Source organism: Pelodiscus sinensis, chromosome 8 (assembly GCF_052426305.1).
Source record: "Pelodiscus sinensis isolate ZL-2025 chromosome 8, ASM5242630v1, whole genome shotgun sequence".
In the NCBI taxonomy this organism is placed as follows: Eukaryota; Metazoa; Chordata; order Testudines; family Trionychidae; genus Pelodiscus; species Pelodiscus sinensis.
The window spans coordinates 47,933,320-47,960,019 of NC_143059.1; positions in this window are offsets into that span (position 1 = coordinate 47,933,320).

Sequence of the window (26,700 nt, forward strand, 5' to 3'; positions counted from 1 at the left end):
ACACTCGCATGAGGCCCGCCATTCCCCTCCATAAGCAGGTGGCTATCCCCTGTGGAAGCTCTCCATGCCAGACACCTACCAATCCATCGGGAACCAGTTCAGTGTGGGGAAATCCACCATCAGAGCAGTGCTCGTGCATGTACGGCACCCACCAGCCACTGGGCCAGGGCGAGGGTCTGCAAGGAGGGGATGGACTGCTCCAGGAAAAACAGGGGGAAGGAGGCGAAAGTGCCCTGCACAGGAGGGTTTGGTCTGCGCCACCTGTACTACACACCACCCACGGTGGCCAGGATTGCAGCGGGGGTTGCTTCTGGGAGTGGGGTACGGGGCAGTGCCAGGGAATGAACACTCCCAGCCATCTGGGCACCCCAGTGATTCTTGGTTTTCTGTGTCTCTCTGCAGGTGGTCAAGGCCATCAAGCGAGTGCTGCTCTGCAGGGTCGTCTGCCTCACTGACCTGGACGCAGTCATCCAGAGGTTCGGTGCCCTGGGTTTCACCAACTGCAGGGGGGAAGATTGATGGGACGCACATCCCTAGCCGTGCCCCAGAACACCAGGCTTCCCTGTATATCAACAGGAAGGGCTACTTCTCAATGATCCTGCAGGCTGTGTCTGACCACTAAGGCCAGTTCACGGACATTAATGTGGGTTGGTTCAGCAAGGCACATGACATCAGGGTGTTCTGCAACTCCTCTGTGTGCCAAAGGCTGCATGCCGGGACCTTCTTCCCTGACTGCCACATCAGGGTCGGGGACGTGGACATGCCAGTCTGCCTGGTGGGGGATGCAGCCTACCCCCTACAGCTCTGGCTGATGAAGCCCTACATGGGGCACCTGAACCCCTCCCGGCAGGCCTTCAATGCGAGGCTCCCCAGGACCCGCATTGTGGTGGAGGAGGCCTTCGGATGCCTGAAAGCCCACTTCAGATGCCTCCTGACATTCCGTGACCTCGCCGAGCACAATATCCCCTCCTGTGGTGGCAGCATGTTGTGTGCTGCACAATTTATGTGAGATAAGGGGGAGGCTTTCCTGCCAGCCTGAATGGCTGAGGCAGAACACTTGGCTGGCCAGTACGCACAGCCCCGCACTGACACTGTCCAGGAGGCCCAGCGGGGGGCTGTCTGGATCCAGGAAGCCCTGCAGGAGAGGTTCCAGGTGGAGGAGGACTGAATTCTCCCTGGCATGCCCTACTGGGGCCTTCTTCCACCCTCATCTCCTTCCCTTTTCCCCTCCCTAACCTCCTTCCTAATGTAAAATAAACACACCTCTTTTGCCAACAAAAGTCTCTTGTATTTCATAAAACTGAGGTGGGGGGAGAGAGGGGACCATGATGGCACTCACATGAGGAGCCCTCCTTGGCCTCAGACAGCACAGCTGATGGGCTCTGTGGGATGACTCGGGGGTCCTGGGCAGGCTCCCTGAAGGCTCCGGCGGCTCCTGGCTGTTGTCCTCCTCCTCTTCCCCTTCCCTTGTTTCAGGGGCGGGGCCTTCTGCCCCTTGGTCGATCACAACCCGGGGGGCACGGACTGCGTGAGCCCCCAGGATGCGGTCCAGGGCTTCGTAATGAGGGCAGCTGTCTGGATCAGCCCCTGGTTGGGAGGCTCTGGAGTAGGCCTGCTGCAGGTCTTTGATTTTGTAGCGGACCTGGCTGCGCTGGTGGCTTCTGGTGGCCAGGCTGGTAGCCATGCGGCTGTAGACGGCCGCATTCCTGTGCCTAGTGTGGAGATTGTGAACATTAGAGGCCTCCCCCCAAACCTCGATGAGGTCCACAATCTCAGCACTAGACCAGGCGGGCACCCATCTTTTTTGGCCCTTGGCAGGCTCCTGAGAGCCACCAGCCTGGTCCCGGTGCAGGGTCTGCTGGCTGGGTGCTAGCAGGCTGGCAAGTGGCACAGGCACGATGGTCAGAATGTGGCTCTTTAAGGACTCCGGGGCCAAGAGGGGAGCAGAAGAGTTTTTCTGGTTTGACCCAGAGTGGTCACCAGGGGAACCTGGGAAGGGCTAGCCACCAGCTAGTTCAAATTAAGTGGCTACACAGCCCTTAATTTGAACTACTTAATTCGAATTTGGTATTACTCCTTGTAGAATGAGGTTTACTAAGTTCGAATTAAGTGCTTCGCTATTTCAAATTAAATTCCAAATAGCGGTTTGTATGTGTAGCCGCTATTAAAGTTTATTCAATCTAACGGCTGTTAGTTCGAATTAACTTTATAGTATAGACATACCCATAAGTACTCTTTTTAGGGGAGTAAGCTTGAGGTGGGATTTTACTATGGAGCCACTGTGAACAGCAGATGTGTACCTTTCACCATACAAATATATAACAGGTTACCAACGAACTGCCTCCAGGAGCAGCAGTAAGAACACATTTATAGCTAAGGATAGGGAACAAGCTTTTCTTAATTATGAACCCACTTAAACATTCAGGATTCAAAAGTTCAATTCAAATGCAGATGTTTGGGTGTTGTATTCACTGTTGTTGAATCTGTGTATTTTACATAAACATTTCTACTTATGAGAAACTGTTTAAGAAAGGATCAAAGGAAAAATGGCCAATAAAACCAATTAAAATGAAGTTGTGTGATAAACAGGGCTTGACAAATAATACAATCTACTCGCCACGGGCAAGTAGAATGTAACCCAGAAGAGCTGGATTCGGGCAATCTGCGCATGCGCAGATCGCCGGATAGCGCGGCTGGCGAGCAGGGCTCGCCGCAGTTCGGCGAGCCCTGGTGATAAATATAGAAAGTATGCATAAAATAAGCAGCGATGAGGTAAAAAAACCTCCAAAAAATAATTCATACCATAAATACACCATACGGAAGACACCCTCTTGTGCCCACCTATCTTGCATGAAAAAGTACAAGCTTCCCTATACATGTCTCTTTATTTTACTGGTAAAGCTTTAGTAATCATTTAATGGATCATAAAGTATGCTGTCTAGATGGGGCCAAATGACAGAAAAGCATCCTCTTTCGGAGGAGCCTTTATTCCTCATAGAACGAGGTATACAGGACTCTCCAGAAGAGAGCGTTTGCTCTTCCAGAAAAAAAAAGCAGAAGAGCAAACGTGTTCTCTGGACGCAACAAAGTTTTTCCGGAGGTATCCCAGAAAAACCCTGCAGTCTATACGTACCCTCAGAGGGCTAAATACCAGAAGAGAGGAGTCATTTAAGGTAAGCACTAATGTTGACACTAGAGCTATTGGATATAAACTGGCCAACAACAACTTTAGTCTTGACTTTAGAGGACTAAAGTTCTGGAACAGCTTTTCAAGGGAAGCAGTTGGGGCAAAAACATAACTTGTTTTAAGACTAAGCTTAATATATTTATGGAGGGTTTGATAAGATAAAACTGCCCAAAATGACACATGGCTGATCTGCAACAGTTAGCAGCAAATATCTCCAAGCATCAGTGATGAAACACTAGATGGTGATCTCTCCAATTTACTACAGAGAATTCTTTCCCAAATATCTGTTTGTGGGAGAAGGGCCTAGCTCACATGCTCAGGGTCTAGCTGATCACCATAGCTGAGATTGGGAAGGACTCCTCCCCCATGCCAGACTGGCAGAAATCCGGGGGGGGGGGGGGGGGAAGGGAATTAGTCTTTCTCTGAAGCATGGAGTCTCTTATAAGTTTAAACTAGTGTAAATGGCAGTTTCTCTATTACTGAAGTCTTTAAATCATGATTTGATCATTTCAGTAACTCAGCCAGAGGTTATGAGTCTATTACAGGATGAGGTGGGCAGGGAGGTTCTGTGTCTTGCAGTACACAGGAGAACAGACTAGATGATCATGATGGTTCCTTCTGACCTTAAAGTGCATGAGAGAAAACTCAGGAGCAGAATGAATTTTGCAAAGGTTGTTGTGGAAAGACTTTGGGGGGCGAGGGGGACTGTATTAAGGAGGCATTTCAGAACAATGTTTTCATAAGTAATAACTGGAAATCTCTCTACTCTGGTCATATGTCAAAAGGAAAAAGTGTTTCCTTTCACTTCCTAAACTAAAACATTCTAGAGGGGAAAGAAAATGAGGGAGAAAAAAAATCAATCAATAAGACCAGAACAATTATCCACCTCCGACTATGTAATCATTTATTTTCCAGCTATACCTCTTTGGTGAGTTTGCTATCTTCACTATGAAAATGATGCTGTTATCTAGTAGATGGCTATTCATAATAATATGGCCAATCAGCTCTATAATCCCTAGGCACATTCTCACATGTAGTGCACTTCAAGTTCCATTGTCTTAGGACCTCTTTGCTCCTAGGGACTGAGTGATCATCAAGGATTTTCTTTCAGCACAGAAAAGACCAAGTGCTGTGTAATAGGAAGGGAATCCGAGAAACGGTGTATAACTGCAGCACTGGAAATAGCATCTTCTAAATTCTCTGAAGTCAGTAGGGTATGTACACTTAGACTGTGAGGTGCTAGTAATTTCATCTAAACTTTAATTAACATCGTTGCAAACTCATGCAAATATTAATATATTGATTCATAGCCTATATGAAACTGGCAACTTTCCCCCAACCACAAGGATTCCTTAACTTTTCCCTAGCTAATAGAAATGGCAATTCACATCAAATGCTGAACTAAACTATGGGTAACACACACAAGCATAATTTCCCTTTGCCAGTCATTGTGCTGCCTTTCTTCCTCTAGAAATAGATTTATTTGAAAGGTTCCTAATGGGACCTTCTTTAAAAATTACATATGAGCTGCTCTCTCTCTCTCCAGATACCAATCCAAGGTTATTCCTTTCCTGCTTTATCAAACTGTACTTAAACTGCTACTGCTCACAGCTTGCTTGGGTCTACCAGCTTCCATTTTGCAACTTCAAAAGGCTATCACTGTCCTTGTGATGGATTTGTAACTGTTCTGGAGTAAGATTTTCAGCTCTTCCAACCTAGTCTTTTCCAATCATGGCCAGTTCTCTCACACACACATTTTCTTAAACAAAACATTACAGATGCTTCTCTTGTGTTCCAAGGCTTATTGACAGGGAAAGGAAGGGCTGTTGTCTTAGCTCTCAAGCAACTGGAATAGCTCTTCTTCAAGCACACAGATGCCATGTGCCGTAAGCAATATTATGACCGAGATAATCTCTTGGGAGTTGACTTACTACAAATTGGCTTTCTTCATACCACAGCTTGTGTAGTTTGCAGGAGTTATCAGTTTCCATACTACCAATGTAGATTCACAAGTGACTATTAATTAACTAACAAGTGTTGCCCCTCCAATACAAACTGCTAGCATTGTAATCACTTGACAGGAGAAGTGTGGTAGTGGTTTACTGAAAACCATGCACAACTAGTGTTGAAAGACAAAGCAAATATGAGTTTTAAGACAACGAAAGAGGAAGAAGTTTGGCACGCAAGATTTGAGGGGCTATCCTAGCATAGCCTCCGATGCAATTTGATCCATGTGACTGGACCACTATGCTCTTGTGGAACTTTGTGATTTCAGTGGGACCCTGGGCAGGTGTTAGAATTCACCCATGCAGATCAAACTGAAAGTTCATGATGTAGCATGAAAAAAATGAAGCCTGGAAGGAGACACTAGAAAGAAAGGATTAGGCAGGATGGTAGGAAATATGAAAGGAAAAAGAGGCAAAGTATTTACCACTCACCTGAAAATGAGATGCTCCATCTCCTTTACAACTATCCAATGTTCCTATATGGATAGTATATTTTTTAAAAACCTACCATTATATAAGTAAATTAAGGCATTACATTTCCATTTAAATCTATTGCTAGAAATTACATGAAAAAATTTACAATCTTATAATTATAATAGTTACAGTGTAATTAATGAATTTGTATGATGATGTTCATTCAAAATATCAATAGAATTGAAGTCTGCTTGATATATTTGAAAATTACATTGCCAGTTTTGTCGTCATCTTCATTAGCATTACACAAAGGATTAATTTAGATCAATTATTAAAAAGGAGATATAATTTTTTCTACAAACAATGCAAATAGAACATGAATGGGTACAAAGGTAGTAAATATTAGAAGAACTGTGACTTCTACAAAGAATTGCACACAAACGAAATACATCAAAATCATTAACTCAGATCTCATATTGAGACACTTGGGATGACAGCTGGATTATTAGTAGCAAATCACACCACAATTCCTAAATTATTTTAATTGCATAGTTGCATAATTTCAGTATGTTGAGATCTTTTTCTGAGCTCTTTTCCACTTGATTCCCAAGAAAATAGTCTGAATCCAGACTCCTCACTGGGGGAGGAAAAGGTTGTCGTCTTACAGCAATATTATACTGAGATCAAGCTCTAATTCACTGGGGTGCATTACAGGGGTTTACCTCATCTCTAAAGCACATAATAAATCTGATTATATATGTATTCTAAAACAGACTATCACATGAAAGCATTTTACATTGTATCATGATTTGTAAGAGGCTTTTATATTTTGTAATATCCCTGTACAGATCATGAATGTCTATAAGCTGCAGACTATGCTAGTGAGAAAAACTGCAGCTACAAACTTCTCACACATTACTCTCCTTACCATTGCTAACTGTGTTATTTACAATGCCACTTGTGAATTTAGAATTGTTAGCCTCTGTTTCCTGATTAAATAACAAGTTTTGTGGATAAAAGAGAAGTAGCGGATGTAGGATAGCTAGACTTCAGTAAAGCATCTGATATGGTCTCGCATGACCTTTCTATCAACAAATTAAGGAAATACAACCTATGTGGGGCTACTATAAGGTTGGTTATCCACTCTGTTATGCACCCTTCTCAGAGAGTAGTAATTAATGTTTCACAATTATGGTGGAAGGACATAACAAGTGGGGCTCTGCAGGAGTCTGTTTTGGGCCTGGTTCTGTTCAATATTATCATCAATTATTTTGATATTGGCACAGAAAGTATGCTTCTTAAGTTTCCAGATGATACCAAGCTGGGAGGGGTTTCAAGTGGTTTGGAGGATAGTGTCATAATTTCAAATGATCTCTACAAACTGGAGAAATAGTCTGAGGTAAATATGATGAAGTTTAATAAGGATAAATGCAAAGTACTCCACTTAGAAGGAATACTCAGTTTCATATTTACAAAATGGGAAGCATCTGTCTAGGAAAGAGTACTGCAGAAAGGGATTTGGGGGTCATAGTGAACCACAAGCTAAATATGAGTCAACAATGTGACACTGTTGCAAAAAAAAAAAAAAAAACCACACGCAAACATGACTCTTGGATGCATTAACAGGAGTTTTGTGAGCAAGACACGAGAAGTCAGTCTTCTGCACTGATTAGACTTCAATTGGAATAGTGTGTCCAGTCCTGGGCACCATATTTCAAGAAAGATGGAGAAATTAGAAAAGGTCCAAAGAAGAGCAACAAAAATTATTAAAAGTCTAGAAAACTTAACCTATGAGAGAAGAGTGATAGAATAGGGTTTGTTTTGTTTAGAAAAGAGAAGACCAAGAGGGGACATGATGGCAGTTTTCAAGTATCTAAAAGAGTGATACAAAAAGGAGGGAGAAAAATTGTTCTCCTTGGCATCTGAGGATAGGACAAGAAGCAATGGGCTTAAATTGCAGCAAGGGAGTTTAGGTTGGATATTCTGGTCAGGGGGGTTAAGCACTGGAATAAATTGCCTAGGGAGGTTGTGGAATCTCAATCACTGAAAATATTTAAGAGCAGGTTGGATTGACATCTGTCAGGGATGATCAAGCTGGTGCTTGGTCCTGCTGTGAGGGCAGGGAACTGGACTTGATTACCTCTCGAGGTTTGTTCTAGCATTCTATGATTCCTTACTTCTGTTCTCTTTCATTATTTATGCAAAACTTACACAGTATATATCTTGAAATCATTTATAGGAGTATGAAAAAAATATCAAGCAATGTACAACAGAACTGGATAAATGTATGTTTGAATACTACACACAACAAATATGCAAAAAGAAAATTATGATCACAAAGTGAAGCAGAAGTTAAGATATGCCAGAATTAAGGTTCCTTATACAACCTTAATTGGTCATCTGTTTATATATAAATTTTCTTTCCATTGGACCCCTGCCTCATTCAGTGCAAGGGAATTAGACTGAATTAACTATGCTTTTGTAGATGTGGAGTGGATGCCTATAGCTAGTTGGCCAGTCATAAACAAATCCATTCATTGTTTCCGGCTACTGGGAGGTCTCCTCTACCACTCCAAATTAAGTAATGGCAATGCCAAATTTTATGTTGTTCTGTGATGTTATTTTAAATATGACATTTCATAGTGTTGTAATTTTAGGGGTCACAACCCAAAAAGAACTTGTGGGGGGTCATGGTACTGCAACTCTTATTTCTGTGCTGCTGCTGGTGGCAGCGCTGCCTTCAGAGCTGGGTAGCTGGAGAGCAGTGACTCCTGGCTAGGAGCCCAGTTCTAAAGGGAAAGCTGCTGCCAGCAGCAGTGCAGAAGTAGGATGACGTGGTATAGTATTACCACCTTTACTTCTGCACTGCTGCTGATAGGGTGGCATTTTCATAGCCGGGCAACTAGCCATCAGCCACTCTGTTCTGAATATAGCACAGAAGTAAGGGTGGCAATACTGTGCCCCCTAAAATAATCTTGTGATCCCCCTGGAAGTCCCTTTTGAATTAGGACTTCCAGTTTGAGAAACACTAGTCTCCCCTTAGAAATCTATATAGGCTAGGGTAAAAGCACACACCAAAAAAAAAAAAAAAAAACCCTAGATTTCACGGTCCGTGATGTGTTTTTCATATCTGTGAATTTGGTAGACCCCCTACTTATAGGATAGGAATGATATTAACACTTGTATGAGAATAAAATTGAGTTAATTAAAGTGTAGATGCAATTATTGGCATCTTGTGTTCTGTAAGTGTTCACACTCTACCTATTTAGTGTAATTAAGAAGATAGCAAGTACCAAATGCTGCAGCTACAAACTACTCAAATTCTTCATAGCTCTGCTACTGCTAAGTGATGTCTGATTATTATCTCCACCTTCTCTAAAAACCCATACCCCCTATCTCCTGTACTGTATTTAGAGAGCATTTCAGGGATCTGGAGAACCCAGAAAAAAACAATTAATAACATTCCTACCAAAACCATCAGTTTGCCTCATCTATACGATAAATGCCTTCGGGTACAATATCTAGCAAAACTATCACCACATAGCTAATCAGCAGGTAAATAAATACAGGCATTATCAGGACTCAGGGGCAATGACTTTGCAGCACATCTGTAAAAAAAAACACTGATAACTTTTTTTTGATGTATGGTGTCTTGAGGTAATTTTCCTTCTCACAATTTTGACATTTAAGACTCAATGTAGCTTGGAATTTTCTTGCTTCACTAAGCAACATGACCTGATTGTCTGTAGCATAATGTGATTCCATGAAGATTCATCACCACAGTGACTTTATCTCAACCTCCCTACTAAAGAAATTGCTCGCTTTTGCATATAAAAATATCCAAAGTAGCATGCATAAATAACAATGTTTCCACTGTAAAGGAAGGAAAAGCAGACAGTCCTAAAATAAAGATAATAGGCACTGCTCATTTAAAATATAACTGCAATTGAAAGGCAGACATAATAATATAAATTACTGATTGTCAAGATTTGTTTTTAGTCTCCTATATTATTTCAGTCTTATCATTTTACTCTTTTTACTAGATTTCTTTATTTTGCTTCTTAAAATGTGTCCTGCAGCAATTCTATAACATGAATTATTTGTCTAAAATATACATACGCCATTTACATTCCTATTTAAAGTGTTAATATAAATCGATGTTATTTGTTCAATATATAGCATTGGGCCTCCATAGTATTACTGTGCACATAATGTGCATAGCTAAATATTTTGATAAAAATACTCTGCAATAGCCAGTTTCCAAATATAGTTGGCATCCCTACAACAATCTGCCTACTGTTAATTTAAATAAATAAGAATTGTGTTTGGGGTGAGACCTTGAATATCAAACTGCAGTCTAGAATGATTTTTATAGCCAAGATATAAATCCTCACAAATAGATGATAAATCTTCACAAATAGATGAGAATCTGCTGATACATACTTCACCTGTAATGATTTCAATAGTACTGATATTTAGTAATTTTCAGCAATGTGGTTTTATTGAGATTACAGTATTGATAGGTGGTATCAGAAACAGGGCAGTCTTTGGGATAATAAAATATTGAGATGTTTATAGCATGGTATTTAAAATTATTCATTTAGGCTCCAATTCACCATTAGTTTACACAAACATGTTTAAAACTCCAGATTTAGGAAAGTACCGTAACACAATTCAACTGACTTCAAATGAATTTAAACTTGCATTTTAGTTGTTTGCTGAATCAGAGCCATAAAGATAGACAAATAGAAACTGCACAACATTGGGGAAAAAAAAGAAAGTAGAAAAAAGTTGTCCCTGAATACACACACACATACTCTCCAAGGTTTGATGAAAAGAATTTTCTTTTATACATGTACTTCATGTAGTAATAGATAAATAAGTCAGACATTCTTACATACATGCTGTAATTCCAGAATTTGTTCTCTTCATTTTTCTCCTCCTCCCTACACTTTAGCAAGTGCTGACATATCTCCATGTTGTATTATTATTATGACATGGCAAATCATTATAATCTGATGTGTTGGAACTGTGACGGGACTGATGCTATATGCCAAGTGTAGTGCAGAACATTATTGAATATACTTCACTCTGGAGAACTATAGCCATCTGCCAAATGTATCTGAATGACATTTGAGCAAATGAGATCTGGAGGTCATACAGAAGATTATATATAAACCTTATAAAGATCTGATTTTGACAAAGTATCTTTGTTTAATATGGACGTATTACAGAAATATGTGTCAGATGTAATTTGTGTGACATGTCCCTGTACTAACATTCAGGAAGTATACGAGTCATTCTGACAAGTAGTTCCCTTTAAAAAGGTGATATTTTTCAAATATGGCAAGGTATAGAAGACATTTCTGAAACAGCATAAAGCAAAACATGGCTGCCATTTATTTTCATGCTTGGTAACTCAACTGTTTAAATCCCACCCTTCTCAGAAATTGATAAGAGTTTTATACTTTCTGTAAAATCTATCCACTATTGCAAAACTCTACAGAGCTAGATATAAAACAATGCTATATTCTATTTGGCTATTAATCTATTTAATTCTTTTGGCGAGATCTTCACCTGCTCTAGGGTGTCAGGTGCCTGGTTTTGGACCAGAATCCCCAGCTGAAAAAGGAATTCTCGTTGCTCCGGTCACCACGGCTGACCAGGCCATTGACTATCCAGTTGGTGGCACAGCACAGTGCAGCTGGCAAGCAACCTGCTAGCCTCTGTGCTGCATGTATCCTGGAAAGCTGCCAGCATGTTCCCCCTCTGGCTCTTACACATAGCAGCAGCCAGGGGCTTTGCACTCTGCTCCTACCCCAAGCACCACCTCCACAATGCCCATTGGCTGGGAGCTGCAACCTATGGGAGCTACAGGGCAGTATCTGCTGATGGGGAAGCATTTGCAGATGGGGCGGCATCCGCAGATGGTGTGGCGTATACTGAAAGGTTTCCTGGTCACACCTCCACGTAGGAGCTGGAGAGGGGAAGAGCTACTACTTCCAGAAGTTGTTGAGGTAAGTGCCACCCAGAACCTATACCACCTGATGCCCTCCCATGTCCCAACCCTTATCCCAGCCCCAGCCCTGATACCTCTCCCATCTTCAAAATCCCTCAGTCCCAGACTAAAACATCCTCCTGCACCCCTCATCCCCAACCCTATCCCAGAGTCAGCACCCACAGTCAGAGCCTTCATACACCCGCACACGCATCCCCTATCCCTGCACTTTTCCACATTCCAGACCCTTCAGTGTCCCAGAGCACCCTCCTGCATCCCAAACTCCTCATCCCCAGACTCCTCAGTCCTTGCCCCACCACAAAGCCCTCATCCCCTTTTTCATCCCAACCCAATTCAGGCCCTTTACCCACTCTGAATTCCTCATTTCTGCTGCCACCCTGCAGTCTGAACCTACAGCCAGAGCCCTCATCCTCGCCAATAACCCAGCCGCCAAGCCAGCTCAATGAAAATGCTCAAGCGAGGGATGGTGGGACAGCAAGAATCAGAGGAAGGTGTGGAGTGAGCAGGGTCAGGCCACAAAGAAGGGTTGGGACATGGATGGGGCTTCAGATGAGGGGCCAGACAGGTGGCTAGTATGTTCACTTTTGTGACTAGAATGCTGGCAACCCTGCCATGTTCCAGTCCCTTTACACCAAGTAAAGGGCTAGAGTTACATAAAAGGGTTTTAAGAGCCCTGCGACAAGCAAGAAATGGATTCCCCTGGCACAGGCAGTGCAAAAAACATCTCCAGATTTACATCCTAGGCCACTGTGGCAAACCCTACTGTGTGGGCATTTAGAGTGTCACAGGAGATAGGTAGATATATTAGGGTAGGACAACAACATACAGCTCTGAAGGGATTTTGAGTAGTCATGGGGCCATTGGGCAGCCTAAGAGGTTGCCATTACTTAAACACCACCCAATGGCTCAGGATTGCCTACGTTACGCCCAAAGTCTCTCCAACCCCTGAAGCAATCTAAACTAGATCATGAAAGGGTGGCTTAAAGACATCTTAGCATCTTTCCGGAAACTCTGGGCTGAGAGTTCTGCTCTCTTTGTATGTCTATTCAGCAATTACAGGTTCTCATTTCAGCTCATGTAGATATACCCACACTAGCTTTAATCTAGCTAGCTCAATTACCAAGGCAGTGAGATAGCAGCAGCAGCAGCACCAGCACCATGTGCTTCTGCATAGGCTTTACAAGACCAACAGAAACCCTGGATAGTTCAAAGGGCCAGCTTGCACTGAAGCACATGCTCCTGCACATTCACTGTTTGAGGACCCCCAGATAGCTACTTTAGAACTAGCTTGGTGCAAAGTCCCTGGAGTGCAGATTGAAGATCTGACCTCTTTTTTTAAATCCCAAATTAAAACTGGTGCAAGATATGGTAGTCTTCAGAAGAAAAGTAGAAAGTGGATGAACCATAAGCCCCTGATTAAAAGTATCTCTCTATCAATGTCAAGGTTTAATGGAAAAAGTTCTTTCAAGTTTGCCATAAGTGGTGGGGAATAAGTTGACCTAAGGGCTAGAAGCATATCCTTTTCAGCTAAGACTTCTGATACTGCTATAGAATGGATCAAGCCAGAATGGTAAGTTTGTATTATCCCTATGATAAGGTGAATCACAGAGGTCCCCTTGGGGTTGTCCCTGGTGTGCTAATCATGCCACATCACTGTCTTGCTTTGCTACATCCTTTGGTCTCTCTCAGACAAGGCACAGAATTAGGATTACCTGCATCCTGTAGAGGAACAGAGACACTGAACCAGTTCAACTCTGGGAAGACTCAGTTTTAAGGGCTCAACACTCAGGAAACCAACCCCCAAAAGGAACCAAAATCCCAAGCAAATCTAGCTTGCCCTATGTAAAAGCTTTGCACAGTGAAAGCTCATAAGGTCCATCTACTTTATCAATGAAAGGGTACATCTAGACTGCACTATAAAATTTGTGTGCTACACAAATTGCGTATCTTATTTAGATTTTATTTCAAAATTGGCTATTTCGAAAGTCAGTGCATCTACATGGTGCCAAATTTTGAAATAAAGCACTATTTTGAGACATCCCTTATTCCTCATTGAACGAGGTTTATAGGGATGACAAAATAGTGAATGCGTTATTTCAAAAATTATTTCAAAATAGCGGACGTGTTCCTTGGACCTCCGGTATCCCAAAATAGCCTTGCAGTCTAGAAAGCTTTGCAGTCTGCCCAAAGAGATATGCACAGTGGTTGCTTCCACACTTCCACCTTCACCTTCTGCCCCAATAACAATTATTTACACTGGACTTGAGAATAAAAAACGTTTTTATTAAGTATAAAAAGTAGGATTTAAGTGGTTGCAAATGAAAACAGTCAGATTAAAGTAAGTTATTAAATTAAAATGAACGAAAACACTTAGCTATTTCTAATTTACTGAGACACTTGCTACATGAAAATGCTAACCCTAAACAGCTGTTCTTATCTCTGGTAAAAGTCAGAATCAGTCTGGCATGGGTCCACAGCTTTTCCAAGTTCTTCAAGTATCCTTTTAGTGTGGGCCAGGCAGTTTCAAAAGCCAGCTGAAGACAAAGGCTGGTTGTTTTCCATTGCATAAATAGACTTTCCCCCAGGCAGGAATCCTTTGTTTGGCATTCCCCCCATTCCCATGAAAAAATACCAGGTTCAAGATGGATTCCAGTAACACGTGACATGATCACATGTCTTTCTAGGACCAACTATAGTTTGGGATTACAGGACAAAGACTATTCATAGGTCATTGGTTCGAGTACTGAGTCGTTAAGTTTGTAGGGTATCAGTAATGACTCTCTTTAGCACATTTAAAATTATGAACAGATCCACACACAAGAATGACTCTTGCACAAGAATAGGATATTCACAATCAGCAGACTGTAACATTAAAACTGATATGTTACATGAAGAATTGTCAAAAGCATCTTCAACTTATGCATATTCATCCACCAATTTTAATAATGTATGGGGGGCATGACAACCACATCTGAAGAGAAGGAAGGAAAAAATGCATATACTATACTGGAAGAAAAATGCTCGCTCAAGAAGGAAGCAGATAGCTAAAGCAATTTCTGAGAAAGTCAGATAGATTGAATGCCTTCCTCTGGATGTAAGATAAGATGGGATTTTTCTGCATACAGTACCAGTTCAGTAAGTATTAGACTTTTCTATCCAATGTAGCTAAAGAAATATTCGCTTTCTACAGTAAAACCTAACCTAATCCAACAGCCATCAAGTGTTAAACATAAAACTTTATTCATAGCACATCAGTGGACTTTATAAAGAGTGTGTGCGTCCGCACGCACGTGTGTTTAATATGAAATCAAGTTACGTCAGATGTTAATATGTCTTCTCCAGAATTAGAAAGTTAAAATGTGGGGTGTCACAAGATAGAGTTTGTCAGAAGAAAGCAGAACAAATTGTTATCCTTTCTTTGATTTCTCTCCCCCTTTCATAGAATATATAACTATCATTTTGAATTGTGTTTTAAAGCAATCAACTATATAAAATAAATACATTATCTAGTGGATGAAGTACAGGATTGGAATACAATTTTCATCCTGACTGACTCAAACTGACTCTCTGACCACTGGGATGTCTCTTATCCTCTGAGATTTTGGTTTAGTGTTTTTTTAATGTTTTCTTCATCTCTAAGAACGAGCAGTCCTGTGGCACATTAGAGACTAACAAATTTATTAGGTCACGAGAGTGGGGCTTGTGGCTTGGCAGTGGCAGAAACACAGAATCATAGAAAGGGACCTCAAGAGGTCAGCAAATCTAGTTCCCTCTATTCATGACAGGATCAAACACCATCTAGACTATTCCTGACAGGTGTTTGTCCTACTCATCTGATGACGTGGGTTTTACCCATAAAAGCTCATGACCTTATTTGTTGTCTCTAAGGGCACATCTACACTGCAGGGCAAAAGTCGAATTAAGATACACAGTTTCAGATACTTCAATTGCATAGCTGAAGTCAAAATAGCTTAATTTGGCTTTTGGCATGGTCTACACAGCAGGAAGTTGAAGGAAGAGTACTTGTGAAATGAGGGTTTCAGAAGTTGCAGGAAGAAGACTATCATCTCAAAATGATTTTGAAATAATGGCTTGCAGGGAAGACACACACTGTTATTTTGAAAAAACATCAGTTATTTCAAAATAACGCTGCAGTGCAGTTGTGCCCTAAGAGTCCACAGGACTGCTTATTGTTTTTAAAGTTGCAGACTAAGATGGCTACACCCCTGAGACTCATTTCTAAGCTCTGGTCTATACTGGAGTTATTTTGAAATAACTCCCCTGTGGTGGGATATTCCCTTCTGTCTCTTCTGGCGGACAGGGAGGCACCCCGAGTCCATGAACCCAGATACCGATTACCCCTCTAGAACCTGACTCACTGTCTCTGTATAGCCCTTTAAGGCAAGGCCCTCTGGCCTAAGTCCATAAACACGGTCTCAGTGCAGCCCTTTAAGCAAAGTCCTCTGACCTGAGTCCTCTGACCTGAGTCCCCAAACAGTCTTAGTATGGCCCTTTAAGGCAAGGCCTGTGCTGGCAGAACAGGGTTATAGCAGGGCTGCACACCAGGTAGGGGGACCCAGGACCACCCTACTCCACTGGGTCCAAGCCCAGGGCTCTGTGAGTAGCAAGACAAGGTGCCACTTCCTCGACGGGGAAGTCCTGCCGAAACATGCCGAGTTTCCTGGGGCAGGAGAGGCAGCTTCCATTCCTGCCCTGGGCCACTTGCTACCTGGTCCTCTGGAGCTACTTCCCACGTACTTGTCAGGTTTGCTGTCCTCCTGGGGGCAATGTCTCCTCAGCGTGCAGCCTCTGTGATGCCCCAACTCTCCTCGGCATCTCCACTGACTTCTTCTGGGGTCTTGTGTTGCTACTGGTCAGGCACTTCCTTCTAGGCCCTTCTCTTCCAGCTGCCAGCCCAGACTGAACCCTTCCCCAGGCTTTTATAGTTGAGCTGCAGCCTGGGCATGCTCAGTAGAGCTGTGGGGGAAGGGACTCTGCAGTCAGGTAACCCTGTCTGGGCCCTGCGGATTCAGTGTGGGGCTGCCTCACCCCATCACATCCCCTTATTTCAAAATAACGAGCAGAGCATCCACACTATTTCAAAATAATGATGCCTGCTTTCCATGAGGAATAACACTTATTTCAAAATTGCTTTTTTCAAAATAGCATTAGTGTGGATGCTCAGCTGCTGCTATTTGGAAATAATTGGCTTCCAGAGGCCTCACAGCTGGACTTGTGGCCATTCTGGCCACACCTGGCACCTCTAATGCTCTCCTTCTGCAGGGCTTAAAGCAGCAGGCTGAAGGAAATACGCTTGTAGCACATGTGGACCTTTCACAGTTCCATGCCACCCAGCACCCATCCCAGTAGCCATGGCTGACCCCAACACTCCCTCTGAGCCCCTAACAGCTGCCAGCATTCCCACAGCACCCTCAGCTGCCCATGCCCAGAGATGATGTGGAGATCCTGGACCTCATCAAGGTCTGGGATGAGGAGACCAACCTCCAGGATCTCTGCACCAGGAGGAGGAATGCCAATATATATGGCTGGATGGCCACCAGCCTGACTGAAAAAGGACACACATGGACCCATGACCAGGTCAGCATGAAAATAAAACAGTTCTGGCAGGCCTACAACAAGGCCAGGAAGCAGAATGAACACTCTGGGGCAGCGCCTCATACCTGCTGCTATTACGAGCAGCTCGATGTCATCCTGGGAAGGAGGAGGAGGAGGAGCAGGCCATACAGGCCACCATGCCCACTAGCCTCCTCACCCTCCATCCCCCCAGGATGTCTCCCAGGCCACGGACAATCCCAGCGAAGGCACTTCAGGTGAGTGCCTATATCACTTTTGCTATACACACATGGGGGCAAGCGATAGGCTGTGAGGGGCTATGCGTTGGTCGCTTGCCCTTCTCAGTGTGGGGGTTGCACAACAACCTGTGCACATAGTGCACCAGTCCAGAGCACTCATCTCCATGATGCTCTCATACAGGAACCCCTCACGCCTCCCAAAGTTCCTGAAGAGACCTGCCTTACTCCAGCCTCCATGGTGGGACACCTTCCCACAACAAGGCATCACTAAGGAGGCTGGGGTCATGGAAATAAACAGTAGTACCACACATGGCACAAACTCATGCCCACACTCAGGCAGCATACATTCCCAGTCAAGCATAGCAATGGGGAGGACACTGATCCCATGCATGGGAACCTGATGAGGGAGGAGGAGAAGAGGATCCCAGTAGAACTCTCTCTGACAAGCAGCCTCACACATACTTCTCCCAATGCCCTCCCCCTCTCTCCTCAGTGGGCAGGGGTAGAAGTTCTCTCTCTGCAGAATACCACCAGTGCCAGACCCAGCATGTGCTCCTCCTTCATCTTTGTGATGGTGCACATGGCCACATGCATAGAGCAGGCCACCAGCCACCTCCCTGCCTATCCAATTGCCCCTACCTACCCAATTGCCCCTGGTCCCCCCTGGCTTCCCCTCCTAGTTGAGTGCTCTATCCCCTAGTCCACTCCAGAGTCCACTCAGTCCACTTCCTTACCTTCAGAAGCTGCCGGGTCCCCAGAATGCATAGTGGTGTGGCCTCTCCGGTAGACAAAACCTCCCAAGCTACCTGCGGCATGCACCAGTCCCATCCCTGAGTTCCCTCTTTCCTCCCCCATTCCAGGTTCTTTCCCTAATCCCTCCCCTGCTGTATCCTCCCCCCCCCAAAAAAAAAAAACCTCCAGACTTCTTTGTTTGCTCAACCTTGAGGCCTCCCAGTTGAGTACAACCCCTTATGTGCTCTCCATATGGCACTGATGTTCGGCTGCTCATAAGTCCTGGCTAGCCGTTCATCCTCTGCACCCATTCCTGGCAGGAAAGTTTCCCTCTTGTTTTTTCACAAAGGTTATGGAGGGGATGTTGTGCTCACTCATGCCCAGGTGGGTGAAGAGACTCCTGAACCTCTTTTTTAAAAGTCCAAAGGCACACTCCACAATCACGTGGCATCTGCTCAACCTGGTGTTGAAATTCTCCATGGTGGGGTCCAGGCTGCCTGTGTAGGGCTTTAGGGATTCATCAGCCAGGAGAGCAAGGAGTAGTTTGCATCACCCAGGAAGCAGATAGTCCATGTTCCCGATTCTGATGGTTTGTCGGGAAAAAATGGGCCAGCATGCATCTTCTGGAATAGGCATGAGTTCCAGAAGATGAGGGTTCCATGCGCCTTCCCTGACCAGCCAACATTAATGTCCTTGAACCATCACTTGTATTCCATCAGAGCCTGCAGCACAATAGAAAAATACCCCTTTCTGTTTATCTCTCCATGCTGAACTGTTTGCTGACAGAGCAGTAGCTGTCTGGCATGACAATCTTCTATAGGATGATGGTGATGTGCTTCTGCAGGGGGATGTCAAGTCACAGTTGGGTGTCCTGTCACCAGAGGGTAAGGGCAAGCCATTCACAGAGTGCAAGGCAGGTGTCCTTCTGCATGCAGAATTTCTGGAGCCACTGCTTGTCGTCTCATCACTGCAGGATGATGCAATCCTACCAGTCCAAACTAGTCTCCCTCTGCCAGAAGCAGCGTTCAATGGAGCCCAGGGGATTGAGGGTCATTTGCTACAGCAGGAGTGCCGGGACCTGGGTGATGAGGTCCTCCAATTCGGGCTGCTTGTCATCATGCTGAAGCAATATGTGGGCCGTTTGGATGAATTGCACCAGGAGACGCATCACAAGGCCGGTGAGTTTGGCACTGCTTTGCAGCAGCTCCAGCTCCAAGATGTCAGGGTATGTCTACACTACCCCGCTAGTTCGAACTAGCGGGGTAGTGTAGACATACCCTCCGTGCTTTAGGTCTGCAAGGGCAACCAGAGCACACAGCATGAGTTTGGTGTCCCATGAGGGGATAGGCAGTGGAGGAGTGGTGGTTGAGATGTGGCTGTAGAGAGGAGCCCCTGTAAGTATGTGTCTCAGCTAGCCTCAGCAAGCAGCCACACGAAGTGTCCGCCGTCCTGCTGCCCTCCCCAGAGTGTTTCCAGGGGCTTTTAATCTGATGCTGGCTCCAATCAGTGTGTATGTGCTATTTCAAAAAAATTCTGAGCTATGTTGATGCTCCCCCTGTAATGGCATCATGTTGGCACGGGAGCGTCCAGACTAGCACGCTGAGCCGACAAACAGCTGATCAGCTGTTTGTCGGCTCAGCGTGGCAGCCATTTAAATTTAAATGAAGGCACGATTATTTAAATCACGGCTTCATTTCCCTTTGCCAAACAAACAAACCTACATGGCTCCGTCGATGGAGCCATGTAGTTTAGACATACCCATAATGTGATTACATGTCATTCAGTTATACCTGAGCTAGCTTTATTCAAGCTCATTTGGCTATTGGTAGTAGTGAATGGGTTTAGGCAGGCTTTATTTTAGTTAGCTTGGTTATGGGTAGCAGCAGGATCCGAGGCGGGCTTTCATTGACTGTACTGAAGCTCATCAATACCCTGCAGTCATATTGAAGACATGCCCTACAAAGAGCACAGCAAATATAGTACTTAGCTACACAACAAGAGTGCAGAGAAGAATGGATTAATTAGTTAATGTTTGTACACTGCTGTGGAAATATGAAGTTCTCTGTAAGTGCAAAGCATTCTTATTACTATACATATATTTTGTTGACATTTTAAATAGCTCCACAGTCTTATTAAAATTGTAGACAAATAATGCTTTAGATTACAACCCAGAACTAGTAAAGTTATTTTGGATGAGAGATTTTTATTATTTATCCTTCTCTTAGCTGCTTTGAAGTACCAGTGGATAAAGCATTTTCTGACTATCTATAGCTTGACTAGATTGGTAAATACTACCTATTATATGTCATAAGAAAGGCCGTACTGTGTCAGATCAAAGGGCCATCTAGCCTAGTATCCTGTCTTCCGACAGTGGCCAATGCCAGATACCCTACAGGGAGTGACCAGAACAGGCTCAAGTGATCCACCCCTGTCATTCAGCTTCCAGCCTCATACAAACAGAGACCCGGGGCACCATTCCTATCCATCCTGGCTAATAAGTATTGATGGATCTAACCTACATGAATTTATCTTGTTCTTTTTTGAACCCTGTTATGTCTTATTGATTCTTATTACTGCACTTATCGCAGTAGTATTTGAGAGCCTTGCAACAATGCATTAAATAACATGGCAAATCTCTGTCACATGTTTGTTCTCTCATCCTCTCCCCAGGGCAAGAAGAAGAGTCTGTTGTAACATACGTTTAGGTTAAAGAAGACAAGAAGTGGGATCTAGGTGATGTTTTTGATAGTATTTAGTTCCTGTGGGAGTTCATTTCATAGTCTTAAGCTGTCTCGCAGGGAAGTCTCCTGTACACAATATGCATATAAATCTACAATACATCGCAGATGTCAGGGTCAACTGACTCAAGATGACTTCAGTCTATAATTTCATCTTTCTCATGAAGCACTAATTATTCAGTGTTCTGAGGAATTTTAATACAGAAAGTTAGTCACAAAGTGTATATGAATAAAGGCCAATTGTTTTTCTATATAATAACAAACTTCTGATATATTTTTATGTAAAAGACACATGTCAGAGCTCTTTGGCTACCCAGAAAATGCATAACTGACTGTCCTTTACTTATGAGGAAGGAAGGCTTGAGTGTCACATGCATGGCAGGATTTTTTTTCCTTTTTGAAATCAGCCTGAGAAGCAGACTCCTAGATCAATCACAGCCTTTTTATTTGTATTTAAATATTGCTTACAACTCCTAAGTATTGTCATGACATAAAATGTATAGTTATTGAAATGAACAGTTCTATTGGCATCTCAAAAGCATTCCTGTAGAGCTTTGTCAGGTCCAGAACCAATCATGAAAAAGCTGAATAACTCCTAACAGACAGAGTCACCTCAGTTACAAAACTTGTTGTGAATCATCCTAATTTTTTTTTTTGTCAAACTTCCCTTAAAAATGCCCCTCTTTTACTAAGGGTGTAATAGCTTGTAACAAGAGTAACACCAGGTTGAGCAACCTGCAGTCAAACACATGGCCCAGCAAACAGCATCTTTTGATTATCAGTCTCTCCTTAGGGTGTGTCTAGACTACAGGGTTTTTTTGAAAAAAGTGGCCTTTTTTCAAGAAAACTTCACCTGCATATAGACTGCTGCTGAGTTCTTTCAAAATTAAATCGAAAGGATGCGGCAGTTTTTTCAATCATGGAAAACCTCATTTTATGAGGAATAACATCTTTTTTCGAAAGTGCTCTTCTCACTCTGCCTGGGTGCTCTCTTTTGAAAAAGCAGCTCTCTTTTTCGAAAATACTGGTTGCTGCCTAGATGCTCTCTTTTGAAAGAGGCTTTTTCGAACGAGTCTTTTGAAAAAAGCCTCTTTCAAAAGAGGCTTGGAGTCTATACACACCCTTAGGCTCTATCTACATTGGCACCCCTTTCCGGAAAAGGGATGCTAATGAGACACTTCGGAATTGCAAATGCCGTGGGGGATTTAAATATCCCCCGTGGCATTTGCATGAACATGGCTGCCGCTTTTTTCCGGCTCGGGGTTTTGCCGGAGAAAATCTCCAGTCTAGACGGGATCTTGCGGAAAATAAGCCCTTTTCCGGAAGATCCCTTATTCCTACTTGCAAGATATACATTAATGCAATATTTTTATAGAAATAAGTCCACTAAAGTAGGAAGAAAGCCCCCACCTCAGATTTTATTGAATAGTACTTCATCTGTGGCACCTAACCATAGATCAAAACTGTATCTTCAACTATTTTCTTATTCTGGATGTAAATTAATTTGTAATTTCCTATTAGCCAATTATGATGGGATGTATTATTGATGTTTAGATTTTTATAAATGAACCTTTGAATTTTACGGGCACATATACATGAGTTAATAAACTGTACAATTTTATGTTATTCCAAATCAACTAAACCAGCAAATTTTCAGTTTCAGAATCAGCAATAAAATCCAAATATAACTGATTTGTATAATTTCCGCACCATTTTCTCAACCCTGGGTGTCATCCTTTGGCGTAGAGAGAAAAAGTGGGTGAGATAATATATTTTACTAAACTAACTCCTGATGGCAAGAGAGAGAAGTTTTCTGTACGCATCCTTTGCCATACTAAGTGTAATTTAGATTGCATGATCCATGAAGCAATGGTTTGTGATTTTTATTAGTTTCTAAAGTTCAGTACACATGTAATATGCCGTATTGTTAATTATATAAATAAACAAAAATCTAAAATACCACAGTTTTCTCAGGTAGATATCCAAACATATACACAGAATTTAACATTGGCCTTGTAGATCAAGAAAGCTGAACTATGTTGCTTTAACATACACAATTTGGAAGAAGCAAGCATTGTGGTCATTTTACTGAAAACTCACTGCCCCAGTATAGAGATGTGCAAATCTGCACATTGTCAATGAAAGCTCATCTGTTTGTATCCAGTGCTATGAATGGATATACATAGAGCCCTGCAAATTGTGGATATCCACTTTGTATCCATGAGTATCCACGTCTGAGGATGTGGATGTGGATATCCACAGCTCATCTTGCAGATATATATGAGGATGCGGATATAAATTTTGTACGTGGAATGCTGCAAATTTGCAGATTTCTGCTTTATATCAATGGATATCTGCAGCTTATTTTTGTGGATACAGATGCAGCTGCAGGTACAATTTATGTATCCATGCAAGGGTCTAGACCTATGGAGAAAGGGGGACTTTACGATTGCTAGGATCCAAATATGTATTATCACTTTCAATGGCCGTAGGAAGAAGAAATTACTTGGAGCATTTGAAGCATTCATATATGTTATGATCTTGAAGGTAGGGTTACTGCATTCTGTACCAGCTGCAGCTTCTGAACTGTCTTTAAGTATAGTCCCCTGTAGACTCAGTTGTAATAATCAACTCTGAGCGGACAAGGGCATGGTTAACTGTTGCAGAAGTCACATTGGTATGGAATAATCATAATGTTCTCACTAAGCCAGAGGGCCCCAAACTGTACAGTGCCCTCCTCTTTCTCTCCTCCCCCCCCCCCTGCCCCCCCCCCCCGCACCATCACAAGGGAGAGCAGAGGAATATTCAGGATGTATGGCTGGGGCTGGGGCTGGGGCTGGGGCTGGGGCTGGGGCTGAGCCTGACCCTGGGAGGGGTGGGGGCTGGGAGAGAGGGCCACATAGCTTCGCTCCTAGCTCTGGCTCTAGCTTCTGGCCACAGGCATGGGAACTAGAAGTGTGAAGCATACTGCAGCTCCACAGTGTTTTATACGGGGTGCCATTGCTGGCTTCATTCGTAGGGGTCCTGGCTGCTGCAGAAGAGTCTTGTGCAAAAACTCTTCCACAAGAGAGCATCTACACTGCCATGTGCTTTTGCACAAGAGATGTGCTTTTGCACAAAGAGCATCGATGGCAGTGTAAGCGCTCTCTTGCGCAAGAAAGCTCTGATGGCCATTTTAACCATAGGGGCTTCTTGTGCAAGAAATTCATGTTGCCTGTCTACACTGGCCTCTTCTGGAAGAGCTCTTGCGTAAGAGGACTTATTCCTCATGGGGAGAGGAATAACACTTCCAGAAGAAGCCCTGTTTTACAATGCTGTACTGTACATTTACTTCTGGAAGAACACTCGTGCAGTGTAGACAGCCGGCAAGTTTTTGCGGAAGAATGGCTGTTGTTCCGCAAGAAGCTGACAGTGTAGACATAGCCTTACAGAACTCTGCACAAAAGTAGTTTAATTTCAGAAGTGCATTCCTCCAAACATTCAAGGTAGAGTTAAATCTAGCATTGCCAGCAAAGCCTCACTGCCAACAGTATAAAAAGATTGCCAATAGTTCCTGAAGAATCAGTATAGATGTTTGATCAGCACTAAATTACAGTACATTTGTTGGAGTGTGGTAATGCCCCTGTTTTATTCGGTCTGAAAATGGACCTGGAAGAGATTAAGAAAACGTGAGAGACTTCCAAACGTCTGAGTTGTCACACAATCACTTGCCTTTCAGAAACAGTTGAGTAAATTCCCCAGATCTATTTGAGCAGGTACCCAAAAGCAGTACCAAGGACCAGGAAAAAAACCCAGAACTTTTATGGGGCAGCCCAGCAGCCACCTTGCAGAAACTTTCAAAACTGTTTAGATTTAATGAATGCATGTCCCATTAAAAAATTATGCAACCTCTGAAAATAAGGAAATCTTCTTGAATTCAGTTAAGATGATTTTAACCAATTATAAATCATCATAGATATAATTTCCACTCTGAATATTAGAATGGGGTTATTTGAGGTCACAGATATCAATCAACAATAGCCTCTCTAACAATGAAAACAAAAACAATTTGGTAAGTACTTGAGTGGCAAAACTGAAATCTCTTCATTTCTGTCAGTTTCAATCTCACAATCTTCTGCATGTTACTGACAATTTTGCAGTTATAGGCAGAGGCAATTCTAGCCTATTGTGGGACCCAAGCAGTAGTATCTCCCCCCACCCATCACCTACTTGAGCTTCTTAGGGCCTGGGAAATTGCTTAGTCTGCTTATGCATAGCATCAGCTCTGATTATCGGAGCCTCTCTGAATTTATCAAGAAAAAATAGATAGGTGCTTGTGTTCATGAACTTCCAATGAGCTTAATTGGTTGAATCCTAATTATCCTTAAACACTTCAGCTCCTATCTAATTAAGATACTGTAGCAGCATGCATAATTATCACATTATTGCCAGGATATCTTTCAAAAGCTCCCATTAGCAATTAGCACATTATGGCTGGGGATAGTGACAAATAATTATTTCAAATTTAAAGTATGACTGTTAGAAAGAAACACTCAGTCATATAAGGCCAAATAGTATTTCTCTTATAAGAAAAGGACTGCAAGTAACACTGCCACTGACTTTGATTTCCACTCTCTGGATCTTAAGCAGAATATTCCTGCAAACAACCAGTCTTCCTTAAGGTCTTTATAGTAACAGTCAATTATCTAGCCAATATTCTTGTTTGTGGCAGAGAATTTATAAGACTGTATAAATCTAGACCCCAGGAAAATGTTGCTCAGTTCAAGGACTCTGTCATCTAAAACTTCTATGCTGCTTCTCTTTCTGTTGGCAAGGTATCAAAGCAGCTGTGTGCATACAAATGCTCTGCTCTGAGCAGAACAAATGTTCAATAAAAATAGAAACCTAAAGATATGGTACAATAGGGAGTAATGCAAACTTTTAATATATTGAAGGCAACCATGGTTTCCTTTTGTTTTATAAAAAAAAAATGGTATTACACTTGTGTCTCTGTGAAGTGTTATTCATAGGAAGCCTGCTCATACAATTCATTACCAAGAACAATTTATGGAAGCCATTCTACAAAATTCAACATCTCCTCTTTCTAGAGAGAAGAAAGGAATTGGAGCCACTTACAAATGTGTCCTTCTACAGCCTTTGTGCATGTAGAAACATGTGTTTACATTAATTATGAATAAAATAAATATATAAGGACTATATTTTATGGCAAGAGAGGCTGTTGACATAGGATTCAATAGAGTCGTGCCTAGTTATTCCAGCTGAGAATCTAGTCCAAAGATGTTACTGTACACTTTCTCTTCAAATTTCAGGGTTGGAAAATTTCCATGAAAACCCAATTTTGACCTATTTTTAAAAAATATATTATATTTTTTCCCTAGTCATATAATCATGGTCAGCCAAAAGTCTCTTCCATGTCAAAGTGGTAGGAACTGTGTTACTTTTATCTTGGATGGGGTATTTCTCTTCGTAGATTTCCAAGTCCTCTAGATTGCTCTTTTGTTCAAGAGCATTGTGCTCGGGAATTGTGCTCGGGAATTTTCTGACAAAAACCATATAAACTGGAAACATATCAATTTTGACAAAATTTTCTTTAGCTTGATAATTAGGTGCTCACTTGACTCAGACAGCTCACAGACTTGAATCTGGGTTTCTCACATCCCACGTGAGGGACCTCACCATTGAGGTATTCAAGGAACGTGTGGGAAAATTGGCTTAACATTATGAAAATGCATAAATCAAATATGCTTTATACAAAGCACACCTTGTGACATATTTTAAAAGTTGTAATGCA